The sequence below is a fragment of the Heliangelus exortis genome, chromosome 7 (genome assembly GCF_036169615.1).
Source record: "Heliangelus exortis chromosome 7, bHelExo1.hap1, whole genome shotgun sequence".
NCBI classification, from domain to species: domain Eukaryota; kingdom Metazoa; phylum Chordata; class Aves; order Apodiformes; family Trochilidae; genus Heliangelus; species Heliangelus exortis.
In genome coordinates, this window is record NC_092428.1 from 281,657 (window position 1) to 295,550 (window position 13,894).

The 13,894-nt window shown below is 48.5% G+C and overlaps 1 long non-coding RNA gene across 2 annotated transcripts; it reads left to right on the forward strand.

Annotated features, from left to right (window-relative positions):
- Positions 1–1,071: 1,071 nt before the first annotated feature.
- LOC139798026 (uncharacterized) lies at positions 1,072–13,414 on the forward strand. Of its 2 annotated transcripts, XR_011726665.1 has the most exons (4): positions 1,072–1,770; positions 2,215–2,462; positions 8,737–11,611; positions 13,034–13,414. It is a non-coding gene; the product is annotated as an uncharacterized lncRNA (long non-coding RNA). The 2 variants fall into 2 exon arrangements; XR_011726664.1 differs by having other exon boundaries at positions 1,072–2,462.
- Positions 13,415–13,894: the final 480 nt, after the last annotated feature.

Here is a 13,894-nt window from a genome sequence, read left to right on the forward strand (position 1 = left end):
CTTTCCCCATGCCTGTGAATAAGGTGCTGCTCCCATGGGTGCTTTCAGCCCAATATAAGAATGTCCAAAACTTATATTGAAAGGCAGCTCAGAGGCACCGCTGGTCCAGTAATCCCCCATATGCTCTGGTGTGGCAGCCAATCTGCATCTTCATGTAGTTTCTTCCCCCTTGTGTCCCCAGACATTTGGGTCTCGATTAAGTCCCTGTAACTCCTCTTGTCCTGCCATCTGAGGGCAGCTGCTGCACCATGTCCACATGGCCTGACACAGCCCTGGGAGGACAGTCCTGGCCCCAGGGCTAGAGGATGCTCTGACAAACAAACCCCCCTTGGACCCACGTGGAGGAGGCCTTCTGCAGCTTTGCTGCTCCTCACGGTTGGTTCTTGCTTTATGCTCCTTCCCTGTGGTTCCCATCCCATGCTACAACACAGCACCACAGCACAGCACCTAGAGCAGCCTCTGGGCCTCTCTTTTCTCTCCTGCTTTCCTCAAACCACCCAGAAACCCATTTTCTCCTCTGCTGAATTCTTGGAAAGCTAAATAATTGTCCAAGGGCTCAGCACTCACAACTGACTTCAGCTCAGGTGTATGCCTTGGGAATAAAAAGGCCACATCCCTCCTCAGGACCCAGATCCCCTTGGGACATACATAGCCATATTTTTACAACATCTCAGCAATTTCCATATATTCCACAAATTCTCTTCAAAACACGGTGAGGTGGTGAGCAAGGGCCCTGCTGGAAATTCTGCCTTCCTTTGGGTGCCATCTAACGCTGATCTTTATGTTTCTGTCAGGTTAACTTATTATTTGGTATTCAATTTGGTAATAAAAATTTTATATACTAGGCACTGTGTATTACAGATATACAGATAGACACATGTTTATGTGTGTCTGTTCCTGTAAATTATAATAAGGATTTTGTTATTTTATTTGTAAGGTTCAGCTCTGTTTTTCACACCTATAAAGCTTTTGCAAATCTTAACATGGAGGGAACTGATATACTGATTCTTATAACAGTTAAAATGTCATCACCGTTAAATGTTTAGTTTCTTCTTCTATTATTTATTTATTTATTTTAAAATATTTTAAAACTCTAGTAGGAGGGCTGTATATTTCATTCCAATAAGGACTGCAATTTTATAAATTATCTTCTCGTTGTTTCTTCAGTTATGGACTCAGCCATTCCTGAACAGAGCAGAGTTAAAGCATTCACCTAAGTATGTTCAGCACATGTTTAAATGCTGTGGACATAAAGAGGAACTTCAGCTGCTGAGCACCACTAGTAAGTAAGTTAATTTGTCTCCAGGAGTGACTTGTTTGGTGATGATTCAGGTGGTCTTTTTCTGCATTTTGCCAACCTCTACTAGGGTCTCTGAACTCATGAAGTTTCCATGGCTGTCTTGATGATAACTCCTTGGTGACTTTCCCTAGGATAGTCTTACGTGCCCTCTATATAGTTCATTTCATACTTAGAACATTGTCTTTGCAAATATTTTCCCTCACCATATGTGTTTGTGTGTCTTTCATAGTTTTTACCATCCAGTTTGAAAGCAGGAACATGATTTATAGATGAGATTAATGATCTAATCACCTGATGCTGAACTGATCCTGGATGTCACAGTACTTTGTTTGCTGGTGCAAACAGAACATGGACATCTGGGCTACATCAGATTCTTAGACCCCTAAACAATATGAATATTGCCTTGGGATAATCCAGCTGAGGCTCTTGCTCCTGCAGGTTGTCCTTTCTGCAGCACAGAGGAGTGCATGGTGCTGGTAACATCTTATTTTCTGCTCAGTGTTGTTTGTGACTACAAGTAAAAGCAGTGTGCTGGTTCCCTCTGTGGTGTAACAGCCCTGAGGTCAGTGGAGTTGCTGCAGTGATGAATTTGGCCTAAAAGCTCCTACTCTGGTTTTAGACAGCTGCCCACAAGCCTGGAGGGAGAAACTCCCAGGATTTTTGTTAGAGCTGTAATACTGGTAGACTCTGCCCCCAAAAGCTTTCAAGTTAATTCACCAGGAGGGACAAGTATGGGAAGGGAATGAGCCAGGGACCCAGCTTTTAGATGGAGAATTACACATTCCCCAGGATGGATTCTCTCTTCATGTGGTTTCAGCCTTCCTGGTTCTTCTTACTCATGGAGTAAATGTCTAACAAACAGCCATTCTCCTCTTTGCTCAGATTTCATGTCTTTTCTTCCTCTTACCCCATAGAATTCAGACTTTTCCCTACAAGCAGGCAAACAAGCAGGCAAAGCTGAATTTTTGAGCTGGGAGGAAAGTGGAGCTTCCATGTGTGCACCATTCTCCCCTCTTCCCTGTTTGGCACTGCAGGGCTGGAGGTCAGGATCAGGGCTCATCCATGGGGTCTGCAGAGAGATGGAATTGTCCCTTGGGGAGAGATGTGGACTCCAAGATGAAGTCGTCCCACAAGTGTGAGCATGGGGATTTCTGGAGAGGAGGTAAGGCTGACCCAGAGGGGGCAAAAAGGATGTGGAGGGGAGGGAAATGGTGGATGAGCAGCATTACATTTTTGACTCTATCTATACAAGGAGTTTTAACTGTAGCAGCAGGGTAAACACAGTACATTTCCCTCCAGCGTTTATACTGATATAAAGAGGCTTTTTACCTGTTTATTCTCTTGTAGGCATGAAATTAAGCTACACAGGTATTAGGTACACATGCACCAGGAAAACTGTGCTCACAGTCTGAGGGGGGTTATATTGATTTAGCCACAGGGGTTTTTAAGCAGATTAAAGAAGTTAAAAGATGGTATTTAAACCATCACTAGTAATGTACATCCATTCCTAGCTGCAGTCTTTCTTTTATCCATGTTTGCATTTTCTGTACTGATGTACATAGATGCACACAAGCTTTTGCACCCAAAACATATTGATTTTCCTTTTTCTTTCCCCATTTTTCTCTTTTAACCACCAAGTAAAACGTGTGTGCAGCCTGCAGTTTAGTTTTCTTCTTCTTCCTTCTAATTTTATAATTTCCTAGCTTCAAAGAGGTACAGGAATAACAGAAGTAAGGAAAATAGAGTTCCTATTGCTCTGCTTTTTCAAACTCCCACAAGTTCAGGTTATTTGCACGTTAACTAAAAGAAATAAGAAAAGTTGAAAAGTAAGCAACTGACTGAAAAGAGACAGCATTTACTGCAACACAGTCATTACTGAGGGCGAGTCAGGAAAATTAACATCTCCTACCTTCTTATCAGCCCCATTTTGGTGATAGTTATTCTTTCAATATTTCTTATGCTGGATTAAAAAAAATACAAAAAGAAAGAAGGGAAAATGGAGGAGGAGACCAGGCAAAGGAGGACAGGTGGCCCTGGGTGCATCACTCACTCTTTCATGCACTGCAGATAGTCTCAGTGAAAACCATAGGGAGTTAATCCTTCAGAGGCCAGAGGATGCTCATATTCTACAGTAATCAGGCTCAGAGAGGCAGCTCAGAGAGGATACAGACGTGGTCTGTGGCCTGGACAATCTGTTGAAAATCATTGCAGTAACATGAGTACCCCTCCTAGTCTGCTGCCTCACACCTCATCCTGGTGATCCTGCTTAACAGAGCCAAGTTTCAATCCAGCTCTCCCAGTCTGCTGGAATGTTGTCGTGCTTTGCAAGCTCAGGGCCTGCTGGTAACCTTATTGCTTTAGTAAGGTTGGTTTACAGTGCTAGCTGGTGAAATGCTGGTGATTCAGGCTGAGCAAGAGGAGTCCAAAGACTGCTTTGTGTGGATGGAGTCTCCAGACAAGCTCCCCACACCTGTGTCAGGATGAACATGTCTCTGCTGAGAGGCACTGGGATGGATAGGAAGCCATCTGCACCTGCACTCGCTAATGGTGGGAATGACACTGGGAGAATTCAACGTGTCTTTTAGTCTGCAGAGATTGATAAATGCTTTCAATTTCAGTCTCCTGACAAAGTGCAGGTTTAGCGGTATCTCTCAGTGGCATCTGGACTATGAGCAGAGCCATAAAAACGGGGCATTTGAATGATCTTGCAAGAACATCCTGCTGGTTCAGCAAAGCTCCAAGAGATTTTCTCAAGCAACACCACTCCCAGTTGGAGTATATTTACACTATTGTGGAAGGGACTTCTGATACTTGCTGTGGTCAATTCTGAGGCAAGGTTGCACAGATCCTTTTAGATAAGCATTTACCAGCCCTATCATGAACACCAAAGTAGATCAAGAATGGGGAAACTTTTATCCCCAAGGATTTCTGTTTGAAATGTCCAGTGTGTCTGGTGGTCACCCATGGGGCTTGAGTGACAGGGACTTCTAGACAGGAGGAATATTCATGCAAAGCCTCCAGTGACTCCTTGTTCCCACATTCTTTCCCGTGTTCCCAGGCTCTTTCTGGCTCTGTCAGCCTATGTGGAGACACACTGACTTCCAGGCCCAGACTGAAGGTGTGAGTCCCTGCTTGGGTCTGGTTGCCTTCTCTCTTTTCTCAGTGGGTCCTACCAAACTTCCTCCCCACCCCTGGATCCAAAAGAATAATGGCTTTATGTAGCTTGTAAAATTCTATTATCTCTGTATTCAAAACTCAACAACTGGGAAATGGCTGTAATAAGCGTGTTATTAAGCGTGTAAATACACTTTAACTTCAGACCTCCAAAGGAAGTCTCTTGCTATCTTCCTCGCTGTTTCCCCTCCATGTTTTCACCACGTGTTTGGATTTTATGGAGATTTCATGTCCTTTCCCCCCTTCTCCCTGGCTGGCACACTGTCCCATTTGGCTGTGCTGAGGAGGATGCTCCCCTCTGCTGAGTCAAGCACTGAGTCTTGTGGTGAACTCTGAGTCCTTCAGGGAAGACAGGTACCCAGTGAGGATGGGGAGCTTGGGGAAGGGAAGAGGAGGGTTGGGGTGGCGAGTGGAGGAAAACATTAAAAAAAAAAAAAAAAAAAAAAAAAAAAAGAGAGAGAGAAAGAAGCCAAGTGCATTCTTTCTGCAACACTCAGGAAAAAGAATGTTTCACAGGGGATTGGAAAGGCGAAATTTTTTCACATCCAAATGGATTGCAATTTCCCTCCATTTAGCACCTGAAGGTAATTAGCTCGAAGAGACTGTCGGCTGAGAAACACGTTCATGGAACATTAACTCTCATACATTCTCCAGTTGCAGGGAATTAATAGGAAAGATTAAAGTTTAAAGAGAGCAAAATGCCATTACCTCGCAAGCCACCTCTCTCAGCGGCAGTAACTAGCCCTCACTAACCTAAAAGCACCATTGGAGTCCCTGGCTCCTGCTCCAGGCAGCGACAGATGAGAGGGCCCCGTGCTGCCCCACGGTGGCTCTGGTGGCCACGGGGCTCAGGACGAGTCGTGTTTCCCTGCCACCACGTGGGGTGCACACGCGTGTCACCTGGGGCAAACACACGTGTGCAAGCGTGTCCCCGTGTGTGCTGCTCCACGGGTGTCACAGAGAGCCTGCTCAGCAGGACAGGAAGCAGAGGAGGAAGTGGCCAGCAGTGGTCCCCAGACAGCTCCCACCATGGCCTCAGGCTGGGGTGTGGGGTGTGGGGAGGTGTGGGGAGCCCCCCGACCCCCTGGGGGGATGCTGGAAGCCCATGGGGCTCCTGCAAATCCCGAACCATGGTGCTGCAACACAAAAGGCCTGGTGGCTGAGCTGTCTCTGAGAGTGGTACCAAATTTCTCCTGATGGAGGGATTATGCCATCTCCTCAGATGGAAAATAAAAATAAAAAAAAAAAAGCGTTAAAGGGTGGGGGTCCTATTTTGGGGCTGGGGGGGGTAAAGTTTATATAAGCTTCTGCACTTTAAAGATTTCCATGTTGCTTTAGTATTTCAGAGAGAGAGCATGTGAGAGAGAGAGAGAGAGAGAGAGAGAGAGAGCGAGAGCGAGATGAAATTGAGACATGGAAGAATTTATTGCCCAGAAAATTCCATTCTGCTATCTGATTCGAAAAGTCCAGTCCCCCCAGCTTCGGAAAATCTATTTTCCACATTTTAATACCCTGCAGAACAGTCCTCATAACTCATCCGAGTGTGTTAAGCACAGTTTTATTAGATCTGAAACAAATTTTGGTGGGGAGATACTATAGGTCATTAACCATGGAGTAATTTTATCCTTGTTTCCCTAATGATGCCATAATGGCGAGCGAATTTCTTAACTAAAGACCAAAGAACATTTTGAAGGTCAGTTTCATCTGTGAGCTCCTTCAAGCGCTTCTCGGAGAAGATTGGAAAACTCGCCGATTTTTTGAAGAGTCATTAATAATGTGAAAGCTGAAAGAGCTCTCTCCCATTTGCGTTCCTGCTTTTTACCTTTTAATTTTATATCGCTTTAGTCCCTTTCTTTTTCTCTCTCACTCTCTCTCTCTTTTTAACTCTGGTCTGGGTGGCCCCTCGTGCAGCTGAAAAATGAAATGGGCCATTTGTGAGGGCATCCTGAGCAGAGCTGAGACAGGGCAGGGATCCAGGGGGGGAAAAGAGCAGCCCTGGCCATGGGCACCCACTGCCACCAGTGCCCCACAGCAGCCCTGGGTGCCAGCCTGGCCTCCCCCACCCAGGTGTAAGCCAGGAGTGAGGCTGTTGGAAGGAGGGAGAGGGACCAGTCTGTGCCCCTCCCTGCCCAACCTGTGTTTGCAGCCTGTCAGAACCAGCTGAACCATGGATCATGGGGGGCTCTGCTCACAGGGTGACCCCAGCACTAAGCCTCAACCTGCAGGTGTGTGTGTGCAAGCCATACATATCCCTCACAGGTAGACCAGTGCAGGGGCCATGGGAAATAGGGATATATATATATATATATATATATGTATGTACACACACACACACACCTGTGTGTGAATTGACATTTATATATAGATGTGTAATAAATGGATGACATTGTAAAAAAGGAAAAAAAAAAACAAATAGCAAGAATCTGTATAAGGATTATATGCAGCTGCTGTGCATGTGTGTGCTGGGGCTGCAGGTGCATGGATTGGGGCACAGGGAGCAGGAATTAGGGTGTGCAATATTCTGACTGCTGTGCTGAGGTATGGAGTCTGTATGTGTGTTTTATACATGTCTGGGGAAACACAGGTGGGGGCTGTTTGGCTGGGCAGTGATTTGTACCCCTCCATGTCTGTGTGTAGTGAAGGGAGAGCAGGCTTACACATGTTTTGTGTGGGCTCTGTCTGCATCTGTGCACGTGTGTGTGTGGTGTTTTCTCTGGCTGTACCACAGGCATCAGCTGTGGGGTGTGTGGTGTACCAGAGGCTGAGCTGTGTGTGTGTGTGTGTGTGCAGGGGGGTGCCTGCCCCCCAGAAGGGTTTGTCTGTGTGCTCATTAGAGAGCTCCTGGCAGCGAGCAGGCCTCTGTGCTTATGTGTTTTCCTCTCCCTGGGTGTGTATGCTTCAGGCATCTGCATGTGCTGCATTTGCAGATGCCACGGGCCAGATTCTCAGCTGATGTAAGGCAGCAATTTTTATCCCTTGCAACTCCAGCCCAGCCTGGGGCTGGGTGCTGAGATGCCACCCCAGGCCCTGGGAATGGATAACTTCTAAGATGAAACAAGACCTTCTCCCATCCCCTCTGCCCCCTCTTCCCCAGCCCATCTCTCACGTTGGAGGTGAGGACTAAGGGGGGATGTGTGTGTGTCTGTTTGGGGAGGGAGCACTCCGAGGGGAGGGGGCAGTGTGGTGACACACTCTGCTCCCAGATGTGATACCAGCGATAATTTCAATTTTATGCCTTTGTTATGGCTTTAATCACTTTCTTTATGCGTTTTGTTCCAGCGATCAGGGAGAGACACCTGATAGGCAAAAAGGATATCAGGGGAACAATTTTTATTTGGAATGTGGTGAGAAGTCTAATTAGAATTTGAATTCTGCTGAGCCTTGAAATGGTCGGTACTTTATCCTGATCGCCTTAGATATTGTTTCGAGTCAATCATCTGTCATAGTGCGGCACGCTGGAGAGAAAGGCTCTCCATCCAGCCTGGGCTGCACGGGGCTGGGGGCTGCTGCTGAGCAGAGGGAGAATGCAGGAGGGAGGGCAGAGGACTTGGCTCTGCCTGATGGGCTCCCTACCACCAAGCACAAAGGGAGCAACCCCTGGCACTGAGGTTTCCCTCGCTGTGTGCTCCTCACCCAGCTCGACCTGGAGGGGAATCGAGAAGGAAATAATGTCTCGTGTTCTGATGGCCCTACCTACAACAAAAGAATCACCAACTCCTTGTGAACCCTGGGGTCCAAATCTGGGCTGGATCCTCCATCCTCTTGGCCAAGATCCTTAGGGCCCTGCAAGGCTCTGCTGCCTCGGGAGAGGTCTGGAGGGGAGGCTGGGTGGGAGGCAGCTCCCAGGGAGTGGGGTCTTTGCTGCTGGGCCAAAGCAGTGTGCTAATTCTGAGTCTTGATTGTCATTGAACCCTGGCCTCAGGGAGTGTTGTTCACTCTGCTGAAGGGATCTTTGTGCATCGTATGCCTTGTTCATGCCCAGATGTCAGCTGATGGATGGTTGATAGTTCCTGATGGCCCCGTGGTTTCTGTAGCCGGCTTTGCAGCCCACACAGCAACAGGGGAAGGCCAGAAACCGAAACAAATGAAGGCTGGGTGGGAAGAGCTTCTGTAAGCACCACCAGCACAGGCTGGGAAAGGGCTCAGGTGTGCAGGATAATGAACCAAATCCAATAGATAGGTCTCACTCATTTACACCTCAGTTGACCCTACCTGTTCTTTTGCTGTGATACTCTGAATGACCACTTGCTTTTTCTTTACAGGCACTGGGTGCAGAAGTGTTTAGAAGAATCCCTAACAGCTCAACTCATATTATCACCACTGTTATCGCTATCACCATTTGCCTTCCAGCAGAAGGCAACAGCTCAGAACAAAGGCTCCTGTTGAGATGAGCATTGTACATATGCACTGGGAGAAAAAAACGGAAGGTATGTTGACTTGTCTGGGTTTCCATACTTTGACAATGTCAGAGCCAGCAAGAGAAACTAAACCTCCAAGTTCCTCTTGCTAAGCCAGGGGTGGCCATTTTGTGCCTTCAAGTATTTTGGGCAGGACTTTGGGGTCGTAACTAAACCATGCAGCTGGCAGTGAGTCTTGGCATGCAAAGGACTGCTGGTGGGTGCTAGCTGGAGCCAGGAGGTTGGATTTAGACTGTATTTCTCTGACTTCCTCTTTCCTTCCCTGTTCTCTTCCCCGTGTGCCTTTAACCTTGTTCAAGCAAAATGTTAACTTTTTTTTTTAAAGTCCCAGCCTCCCACCCCAATTTTCCTCTGATTTTTACACAAGTATTTTCTCTTCTTGCTGTTATTGAATACTCAGGTCCATGCCTATAACCACCCTTCCTTGCCAGCTCTGGCTGGGGTTAGTTCTGGCAAAATGGCCTTAGCCTTTCCAGAAGGCAAAGCTGACAGGTAGGACTGGGATGTCCCTGCTTACTGCAGGGGGGTTGGACTGGATGCCTTTAGAGGTCCCATCCTACCAAAATCATTCTATGATTCTATGACTGCACTCAGCTGCCTGCAAAGGCAGAGCATGAGTCCGCCATTCCCCAGGACCAGCCTCAGCCCAACCAGCCCAGCCAAGGGTTCCAGTCAACAGCAAGAAAGCTTCTCTCAAGAGATTATTGAGGAAGTATCTGCTCAAAGAGAATGAAGACAAGAGCATCTGGCCCACACGGTTCTTTGGGGGATGTTGTATGGACCCCCACTCCAGCCCACAGCCTGCTCCTCTACAGCAGATGAGACCCAGAGGAAGGTTTAGGGAATGGAGTGCTGCATTCCCCCCTTCCCTGCCAGCAGCAGCCCTGTGCCTGTGCCCCGTCCTCTCTTCCATCAAGTGGACATCCCTGGGGCCCCAGAGTCTTTTCCCTAATCAGCCCATTTCCCCTGACTTGGTCCTCGGAGGACATAATGCTCGCAGGCTCTGAGGTGTCTCTATCACTGGCTGTCAGGTGAGGCCCTCCCCAAGCACTCCAGCAGGCCTTCCTTTATTTATTTTTAAAATTCCCCTGAGCCTACGAAGGTCGTTTGAACAAATTGGAGCTGACAGACATTAACTTGGAAAAAAGCCCATTGCATCATGATAAACTCCGTTTAAAGAGAAGCAAAAATTGCCAGGCAAGGAAGGAAGAAACGATGAGAAATTTGTCACTGTTACTGCAATCTTCAGAGGTGAGGCTGTCAGCTCCAGCCTCACCTTCTCCCATTATGCATTATCACACATTTCAGCATTGCTGTCCCCACTGCAGCAGCTCCTGTCACTGCCAGTGGGCTGAGCTGGGAGCCAAAGCCCGGAGATGAGGTGCTTTACCCCTGGCCATGCAGACAATCACTGTCAGAGCTGCAAACCGACCTCAGACCTTCCAGTTCCCATTCCTTGAGCCTTTTTTGCAGCTGTTTGTGTTCTCTGCTGTCCATGCACTGGTGTGGGGTCCAGGGATGGTACCCTACCTTCAGCTGGCAGCCAGAAGAGCCACCAGAGGGATGGAAGAAGAGCTCAGAGGTATCAATCTTAGTCCATACAACTGCTGATGAAACTTGTGCTCTGTCCAAAGATATATCCTAATGCCTCCCATTCAATTTGCACATAGCTTCTTTATGCTTTGCTTAGTGTCCTTGAAGCAAAGGCAATTGGTTTCTCCTCTCCTCGGGGCATCCTGAGGGATCCAAGTACCTCCAGTCCCCTGCGGAACCGCAGCAGACAGCAAGGATGGAATCTCAGAGAGGAGCAGCCCTGGGACTGTCACCCACCTGGCCAAGTTCAGGTCAGGACTCCCTCTACCCCACAGCCAGATGAGAAATTAACTTCTCCAACTGCAGATCAGCAAGCTCAGAAGTGCCAAGAAGTGACTAATATACCTTGGAGACAGGAACTGAGACGTGCTCCTCCTCATGCTTCTTTGTCTTGGACTCACGCAGAAATGAATGGTGGTCTTTGTGCTTGCAGAGCTTTGTGGCAGATGGGCTCAGGCCACTTCTGAGGGACCCACTGCAGTGAGCACTGAAGATCACCTGCAGTCAGCCAGGTCATAAATAGTGTCTGTCTGACCATGCTGAGAAATGAGAAGTGTCTTGACATGATCACTACAGCAACTGTCACCATCTAGGCCAGACAGTCAGCTGCAGGAGACCTGTCCCTAGCTGATACCCCTCCAGATCAAGGAAGAGTGGCCCCAAATCCTCAGCAGGTCCTTGTGCAGCATGCAGCTTAACAAACTCATCTCTGGATCTCTCCAGGATGCCCCCAGCTCTGGGTCCCTCTGCAGCACTGATGAGATGGCTGGTTTACCACGCATGAGAGATTTCCAGTCTTGGCTGGATGTTCCCGAGCCACAAGGACCTTTGATCCAAGAGTGAATGGTGCTAACCTCAACTTTCTGCATTTGGGCTCCCTGCCCAGCTTTATGGCTCAGCATCACAGCGATGCCGTTCCTGCTGCCCAGCTTCCCTCTGGGAAACAGATCGTGTTTCTGCAGTGCTGCAGTCAGACCCATTTGACCTTTCCCTTTCAGGTGGATGCCTGGACAAGCCCAAGGGGGCTCAGCAGAGAGGGGCAGCCTCCTTGCCCCACAGAAGCAGCCAGTCCACCCACTGCCAGTCAAGGTTTGCTCTCCAGCTGCACCTGCAGCCCACAGCCAAGGTCAGTGCTAAGTTTTCCCTCCAACTTGTGTCTGCTGACCCTCCACACTGCAAACCCCACTGCTCAGCCTGGGATGACCCACTCAGCCAGACCCTGGTGGTGATCTCAGGTTGTGTGAGACCTGGCTCACCCCACACTGACCTGCAGAGCCACCTCCCTCTGCTTTGCTGTAGCTTTTTAGAAACCACTTGAGCATGAAAACCCTGAGCAGAGGAAGTCCACCAGGGCCATCCTGTCCCCCAGATCTCATGTTCCTGATCTTTTACCCCCACTGCAACCCCTTTCTTCTGAACCTTCCTGTTCCTGGTCTTGCTTAGGGCTGCTATTTCTGATCTGTGGGTAACAGCAGCAAAGGGGAGCCGTGTTGCTGCTCCTAAACCTTAGCTACAAACTAGTCACATCAGAGAGCAGAACTAGTCACAGCATTGAGCAAATGTTGGAGAAGTGTTTCAGAATAATTTCTGTGTGGTGAGATTGCAATGGGATTTCCTGCAGAACATATGTGAGAATTAGAAGGTCTTTTTCTAAGAGATTCCTTCAGTTTTCTAAAGCATTTTTTTGCTGGCATTATTTTGGAAGTATTTTTCTCCCTCTGTATGAAACCTTTTCAGTCAGCTTTGGTTACTGATGAGTTTTAAAACTGTGGTGAAATATGATGGAAAACAGAGTATGTTTCTATTGATGGCAATTCTTCATGCAGATTTGACCTTTGGGGAAAGAGGAAGGTTGTTTTGCAACCAAAAAATTCTCTTGCCAAAAATGTTGCCCTGGTAACTGAGGTTGTAGCGAGGAGCATGCATCCTTATTCTACCCATTAAAGGGAATCTGACTCTGGAGAGCAAGAGATGGACCCTGGAGAGCTGGCGGCAGGGGCTGGAGAGGCTGGGATTGTTGGAGATGCCTTTATGCATCAGGGGAGCAGAAAGAGAGAAAGAGGCCAAGGGCAGCAAGTGTGGGGTGAGACCCACAGCAGCACAGGACTGGTAAGGGGCAGAGTGGGTGTGGGAGGCAGCACCAAGCTCTGGGGCTTGGAAGCATCAGTAATGCATGGAGGGTCCTGAGGATCCTGTACAGTGCCTTCTCAAAGATGCAACGATTTGAGATTTCCCTCCCCCAGCAAGTCCCTTCTGCCCTTTGCTGCAGCCAAGATCATTTCCTCAGTGTCCCCTTTCCTTACCCCTCAGCCACACTCATCCCACAGCAGCCCTTGTCCCCCCCTGGCTGGTAAGGAGGGGCCCATGTGCTCTGCCTTCCCCTGCACCCCTGCACTTCCCTCTGGATCCCAGCAACAAGTTTAATTGGAAAAAACCAAGGCTGACTTGGAGGCAAAGCAAGGAGGCAGGGAAAGCCTATGCCAGCTGACACCATGATCGATTACCTGGAACTCCACCTGACACTGAAATTAGGGTTTTTTAATGATAGGCCGACTCTCCCTGGATGTGAAATTCAAATGATCTCCAAAGCTTCCCCACGACCATCACTCGCTGCACGCAGTGGTACACGCCACATGCAGGTACTTTGTCTCTGTCACTGCTGAAAGGACATTGTTATTACCAACAACTCTTTGTATTAACCAGTCTCCTACCTAATAGACAACACTTTACGTTCTGCACCGTTACCCAGTCAGGGCTGCTGTGTGCCTGAGAGACACATGCTTCCCCCTGGCTCCCTGGGGTGGTGGGAAGCCAGTGTTTAAACAGAGGCACCAAGATGGAGGGTGTGCACACACCTTGCCCCTGCATCTCCCGCTGGGGGGGGATTTTCCTTGGTCCTATCCCAGCTGTGGGCCTCCAGCACAAACCTGGGGTCTGGGGTGGTGCTGGCAAGCAGATAGTTGCCCAAGTTCCTTTCAGGTGAGGAAGGTTTTTTCTTACACCAACATTTTCCCCATCCCAGGACTCAGCTGGGGAAGGCAATACCCCAGGGAGTGCTCCCCACCTTTCTCCTTCTTGGTGAGCCATCAAGAAAGCAGCCTCCCAGGCACTGTGGTCAGGGTGGGGAAAAAGCCCTCCCAGCATCCATGCTGTCCCTGGGCCCTGGTGTATCTCAAAGCATATTCACCTGTGGGGAGGGATTGTTTCTGCTGGTGGAGGTTGTCTTCCAAATTATTGTCCCCAGCTTTCTTCCACTGTCTCTTGGCAATGTTTTCTTGGCCTTCAGTAGGGCAGGGGGTTGGTGGCTGGTGTGACCTGGAGAGGAGAGCAGAGGCCACACTCTGGGCATTATCTGAGCATGTTGACTGTTCTCATGGGAGATGACAAGCAGAATGACCAGGTTTTGGTC